Raw genomic sequence first — 6,944 nt, 5'->3', positions numbered from 1 at the left:
AGCTCCGCGGCTCCGAGCGGCCTCGCAGGCTTCTCGAACCGCCGATTCCTGACCTCGTAAGTCAGCTAGCCGAGCGTGGGGCTGCGCTTGTGTGAGAAAGTATGTGATGTGCGTGCGAAAACACAGTGATCGAAAAACATCCGGGGCGCCTGGGGGGCTCAGNAGAAAAGCATCCGTATTTAAACACCCAGCTCAATTTTCAGGGACTATGAGAAAATGAAAATTTGCGGAATTGGAGCCACGCATCCAGCCCTGTGCTGACAGCTCAGCGCCTGGAGCTTTGGATTCTGTCTCTGTCTCCCTCTCTCTCTGCCTCCTTCCCTGCTTGTGCATGCGCTCTCGTTCTCTCTCTCAAAAATGAATAAACATTAAAAAAAGAAAGAAAGAAAAAACCATATGCTTACTTTAGAAAAGCAACCCCTCTCCTAATTACCCAAATGAAGTGAAAATTTGCATTCACACAAAAAAAAAAACTGTATGCAAGTGTTTATAAGGGCTTCATTTGTAATCATTAAACACTGGAAACAATCCAGTGTCCACCTAGTGATAGGTAAATAATGGTACATTCGCATAATACAATATACTCACCAATACAAGGGATAAACTATAGAACACATGTCAGTGGTTGCCTAGAGCGTGGAGGGGTAGGGGGTTGACTGCACAGAGACACAGGGAAATTTTTGGAATGTTGAAACTATTGAAGTGGCTACATAATTGTATGTGTTTGTCAAATCCTGGTAAACTGTGCACTAAAAAGCTCAGCGTTACTGTATGTAAATTATACTTTAAACAAAAAATTTCTATCAAAAAAATAAAAATAAAATACCTTCAAGACTAATCTGTATTTACCTTGGTTGCCACCCAAATTCTAATCGTCCAGACTCTAATCCCCATATAGCTCTGTAAATTCCTGAGTCTAACCCAATTCCCCACAGCCCTGTGTTGCTCCAAGGCCTTCTGTTGAGTGCTTGGAAACTCACTCTGAGTCATCAGCAAAATCCCCTCTCTTTAATTGTTTTCGCTGAGCGTCTTCCCTTTCCTGCTTCAAAAGGAACACAGGTTTCCTGTGAGGACTGTTTCCCCAACAGCCGAGAAGCCTCCCTAGAAGGGGATGTTTTTTTCCCTACATTTATGGGTCACCAGATGGGAGAACAGGATTCATTCTCCGTGATCCCGTGCAAGTCGGAGAACCTTTCCCCTCTCCTTTGGCAGAAACCTACCTCCCAGAAGTTCACGCCCACATAAGCATGAGTTTATGCTCCGTCTCCCACTCTCCTCCTCCTTCACTCTCCCTTTTCCCTATAATGGCTTTCTCGCCACTCTTTAAATTTACAGCCACAAATGTCAGGTAAGACCTCAGCCCCTGGTTATTTCTCTCACCTAACAATTTCAGACTGTTTTCTCTCTGCTCAAACAGCACTCCCCCCTCCCTACCCTTCCCTCCTATTGCAAGAATGAATTGCCAACGATCTCCTCTTAAGGCCAATCCACTGGATACCATCTTCTTTCCAAGCACTTTGCTTCTGCAGTTCTCTAGTCACCTTCCAAAGTAGTCAGTCACTTGATCTGCATTGAACTATTTCCATCTGCAAAACAAAACAAACTGTTGGTACGACTATCACCCTAAATGTAAAAAAGGAAAGGCGCGCCTGAGTGGCTCAGTCAGTCAAGCGTCTGACTCTTGATTTAGCCTCCGGTCATGATCTCACAGTTCCTGGGATCCAGCCCTGTGTAAGGCTCTATGCTGACAGCATGGAGCCTGCTTGGGATTCTGTCTTTCTGCCCCTCTCGCAGCTCATGCCTTCCCTCACTCTCTCTCTCCCTCTCTCAAAATAAATAAACTTTGTAAAAAATAAATAAAATATGTTTTAAAATAGTAATAAATAAATAAATCCTTCCTAGACCCATGTTGTTCTTTAGCTATTTCTTTACTAGAGAGGAAGGAAGGAAGGAAACAGAAAAATTGTCCATATTTTCTGTCTCCATTTGCTCATCATTTTATTTCTCCTTAAACCACATTAACTGGATGTCTATCCCCACATTCCATTCCTCTGAAACCTCTGTTGACACAATGGGCAACAGTTAAATCTCAGACTTTCCAGCAGCATTTGACATTGTAGATCCATGCCCAAGTTACACCATGTATAATATAGGAATAATACCACTTAACATTTATTGTGCATAGTAAATGAATTAGGGTAGAATCTTTGGAAAATATTCTGACCCCATAAATGTTATTATTCTTGGGCACTTTTCTCCTACCTTCTTGAAACGCTGTTCTGTCTTCTATACAATCATATTCTGGTATTCTTATACCTCACTGGCCACTCTTTAGTCATTATATCTTTCTTAGGAATCTTTACTTCAATATGTTGGAGAACCATAGGTCTAAGTCCTTCTCTCTTCTTTAGCTACCCTCATTCCCTAGGTCGGACCATCCCATCAAGGTACCTCAGAAGCGTTAAAGGAGGTTTTTTTAAACCTCAACACTATTTACATTTCAGACCAAATAATTATTTGATGTGTAGCAGCATCACTGGCTTCTACCAACTGGATGCCAGGCAAAATCTGCCAGGCATTATTCTCATTGCTTTGCACTTAACTCACTAATTTTCGTAACAATCTTTGGAGGTAGATATTATTGTCATTTTTTTAGACTTTATTTTTTAGAAAAGTTTTAGATTCACACCAAAATGAAGAGGAAAGTACAGAGATTCCCCATATGCTCCTAGCTCCTACACGTGCAGTCTTCTCCATTGTCAACATAACCCACAAGAATGTTACCTCTGTTACAGTTGGTGAACCTCCGTTTACACATCATGATCACAAAGAGTCCAATAGGGTTTACTTCGTGTTGTATATTCTGTGGGTCTGGAAAAATTTATGATGACATGTATCCACCATTATAGTATTATACAGAGGTATTTTCAATGCCTTAACAGTCTTCTGTGAGGGCCCCCTGGGTGGCTCAGTCGGTTAAGCATCTAAGCCTTGATTTCAGCTCAGATTATGATCTCATGGTCATGAGATCCAACCCCGTCATTGGGCTCTGCACTGGGTGTGGAGCCTGCTTGAAATGCTCTCCCTCCCTCTCCCTCTGCCCCTTGCCTGCTCTCTTAAAAAAAACAAAAAATGTAAAACTCCTCTGTGCTCTACCAATTCATCCCTCTCCCCATCCAATCTCTGGCAACCACTGATTTTGTTATTGACTCTATAGTTTCGCCTTTTCCAGAAGTCAAATAGTTGAAATCATTCAGTAGGTAGCCTTTGTAGACTGCCTTCTTTCCCTTAGTAACATGCATTTAAGGTTCTTCTATGTCTTTTCATGGCTAAAAAGCTCATTTCTTTGTAGTACTGCATAATATTCCATTATTTGAATGTACCACAGTTGATTTATCCATTCACTTACTAAAGGACATCTTGGTTGTTTCCAAGTTTGGCAATTATGAATGAAGCTGCTATAAATATCTGTGTGCAGATTTTTGTATGGATTTAAGTTTTCAACATCTTTGGGTAAATACCTAGCAGTGAGATAGCTGGATCACATCAACACTATGTTTAGTGTTTGAGAAACTACCAAACTGTCTTCCTTTTTTTTTTTTTTTATGTCTTTATTTTATTTTGAGAGACAGAGAGCAAGCGGGTGAGGGGCAGAGAGAGAAGGAGACATAGGATATGAAGCAGCTCCAGGCTCTGAGCTGTCAGCACAGAGCCCGACGCGGGGCTCAAACCCGTGGACTGTGAGATGGTGACCTGAGCCAAAGTCGGATGCTTAATGGACTGGGCCACCCAGTGGCCAAAGTGACTCTACCAAACGTGACTCTTCCAAAGGGACTCTACCACTTTGCATTCCCACCAGCAGTGATTCCTGTTGCTCCACATCTTTACTAGCATTTGGTGTTGTTAGTGTTCTAGATTCTACCCATTTTTTTAAATGTTTATTTACTTTTGACACAGAAAGAGACAGAGTGCAAGCAAGAGAGGGGCAGAGAGAGAGGGAGACACAGGATCTGAAACGGGCTCCAGGCGCTGAGCTGTCAGTACAGAACCCAATGCGGGGCTCGAACCTGGAGATACGACCTCAGCCCAAGTAGGACACGTGACCGACAGAGCCACCCACGAGCCCCAAGATTCTACCCATTCTGATAAGGGTGGTAACTCACTTTTGTTTTAGTTTCCATTTCCCTGATAATATACATAAGGAGCATCTTTTCTTTTTTTTTTAAGTTTATTTATTTATTGTCAAGAGAAAGAGTGTGAGTGGGGGAGGGGCAGAGAGAAAGGCCGAGAGACTCAATCCCAAGCAGGCTCCTCGCTGTCAGCACAGAGCCTGACATGGGGCTTACACCCCCAAACTGTGAGGTCATGAGCCAATATCAAGAGTCAGACGCCTGACTGGGCCACCTAAGTGCCCATGGAGCATCTTTTCTTCTGCTCATTTGCCATCAATGTATCTTCTCTGGGGCATCTAGTAAGGCCAATGTCCCATTTGTTAATCAGGTTGCTTCCTTTTGTTGAGTTTTAAGAGTTCTCTGTATACTTTGGATACAGTCCTTTATCAGATATGTCTTTGGCAAATATTTTCTAGCAACCTATGTCTTGTCTTTTTATTCTCATGACTGTGTCTTTTGCGGAGTAGAAATGTTTAATTTTAATGAAGTTCATCATCAATTCTTTCATAAATTATGCCTTTGGTGTTGTATCTAAAAAGCCAGCACCAAACCAAAAGCTATTTAAATTTTCTTCAGGGGCGCCTGGGTGGCTCAGTCAATTAAGCTGTCAGACGTTGGCTCAGGCCATGATCTCCCAGCTCCTGAGTTCAATCCCCACGTCAGTTGAGCTGTCTATCCTGACAGCTCAGAGCCTGGAGCCTGTTTCGAATTCTATGTCTCCCTCTCATCTCTGCTCCTCCCCTGCTCTCTCTCTCAAAAATAAACATTAAAAAGTTTTTAATTTTCTTCAATTTTTCTTCTAGGATTTTTATGGTTTTGTATTTTAATTTAAGTCAGTGATCCATTTTGAGTTAACTTCTGTGAAGGGGGTAAGGCTTTTGTGTGTGTAGATTCTCTCCTTTTTAAAAAAGTATGTGGATGTCAAATTCTTCAGCACTATTTTTGGAAAAGACAATCTTTGTTCCATAGTATTGCCTTTGCCAAAGACCATTTGATTTGTATTTATGATGGTCTATTTTTGGGCTCTCTATTCTGTTCTGTTGATTTCAATTGTCTATCATTCCTCCAGTACAATATGGTTTTGATTAGTGTAACTTTATAGTAAGTCTTGAAATTGGGTAACATTAGTTCTTCAACTTCGTTCTTTTCCTTCACTATAGTATTGCCTATTCTGTGTCTTTTGCCTCTCCGTGTATACTTAAGAATCCATTTGTCTATATCAAAAATAAATTTGTTGGGATTTTGATTGGGATTGCATTGAATCTGTAGATCAAATTGGGAAGAGCTGACATCTTGACAATATTAAGTCTTATTATCTATAAACATGAAGTAATTCTCCATTTATTTAGTGTTTCTTTGATTTCATTTATCAGATACTTCTGGTTTTCTTCATATAGATCTTGTAATTTGTTGTATCTAAGTATTCCATGTTTTCAGGCACTAATGTAAATTATATTGTACTTTTAATTTCATATTCCATTTGGTCATTGCTGGTATATTAAAAAAAAGTAATTGACTTTTAAAATTAATTTTGTATCCTACAACCTTGCTGTAGTTGCTTATTAGTTTTTCTTGATTCTTTCAGATTTTCTACATACACAATCATGCCATCTGCAGACGAAGACAGTTTTATTTCTTCCTTCCCAAAATCTATGCCTTGTTTCTCCTTTTTCTGCCTTACTGCATTATCTAGGACTCCTAGCACAATGTTGAATGGCAGTGGAGAGAGAGGATATCCTTAACTTGTTCCTCATCTGAGCAGGAAAGCTTTGGGTTTCTTACCATAAAGCATGATGTTAGCTGTAGGTTCCTCGTAGATATTCTTCATCAAGTTGAGGAGGTTACCACCTATTACTAGTTTCCTGAGAATTTTTTATTTTTATTTTTTTTAATGTTTTATTTATTTCTAGGAGAAAGAGAGAGACAGCGTGAGCAGGGGAGGGTCAGAGAGAGAGGGAGTCACAGACTGAAACAGGCTCCAGGCTCTGAGCTGGCAGTCAGCACAGAGCCTGACACGGGGCTCGAACCCACGAACCCCGAGATCATGACCTAAGCGAAAGTCGGACGCTTAACCAACTAAGCCACCCAGGCGCCCCTCCTGAGAATTTTTTAAATAAATGAATATTGGGCTTTGTCAAACACTTTCTCTGCATCTATTAATAAGACCATGTGATTTTTTTCTTTAGCCTGTTGATGTGATGAATTATTTTAATTCATTTTTGAATGTTGAACCAGCCTTGCATACCTGAGATAAGCCCACTTGCTTGTGATATACCATTCTCTTTACACATTGTTGGATTCAATTTGATAATATTTTGTTGAGGATGTTTTTATCTATGTTCCTGTGAAATGTTGGTTTGTAGCGTGGTTTTTTTTCTTGCAGTATGTTTGTCTAGTTTTCGTATTAAGGTAATGTGGGCCTCATAGAATGAGTCAGGAAGAATTCCTTCTGCTTCTCTCTGAAAGAGATTATAGACAATTGGTATAATTTCTTTAACTGTTTAGTAGAATTCACCAGTGAACCCAACTGGGACTAGTGCTTTATGTTTCAGAAGATTGTTAGTTATACTAGCCTGGGTGGGTCAGCAAATTGAGTCTCCAACTTTTGATTTTGGCTCAGGTCGTGATCCCAGGGTTGTGGGACTGAGCCCCACATTGGGCTCCATGTTTAGTAGGGAGCATGCTTAAGATTCTCTCGCTCCCTCTCCCTTTGCCCTTCCCTCACTCATGCTCTCTCTCTCTCTCAAAAAAAAAAAAGATACAGTCCTATTC

This window comes from Crocuta crocuta, unplaced genomic scaffold (assembly GCF_008692635.1).
Source record: "Crocuta crocuta isolate KB4526 unplaced genomic scaffold, BGI_CrCroc_1.0 scaffold277, whole genome shotgun sequence".
In the NCBI taxonomy this organism is placed as follows: domain Eukaryota; kingdom Metazoa; phylum Chordata; class Mammalia; order Carnivora; family Hyaenidae; genus Crocuta; species Crocuta crocuta.
Note: the sequence above shows the minus strand (reverse complement) of the source record.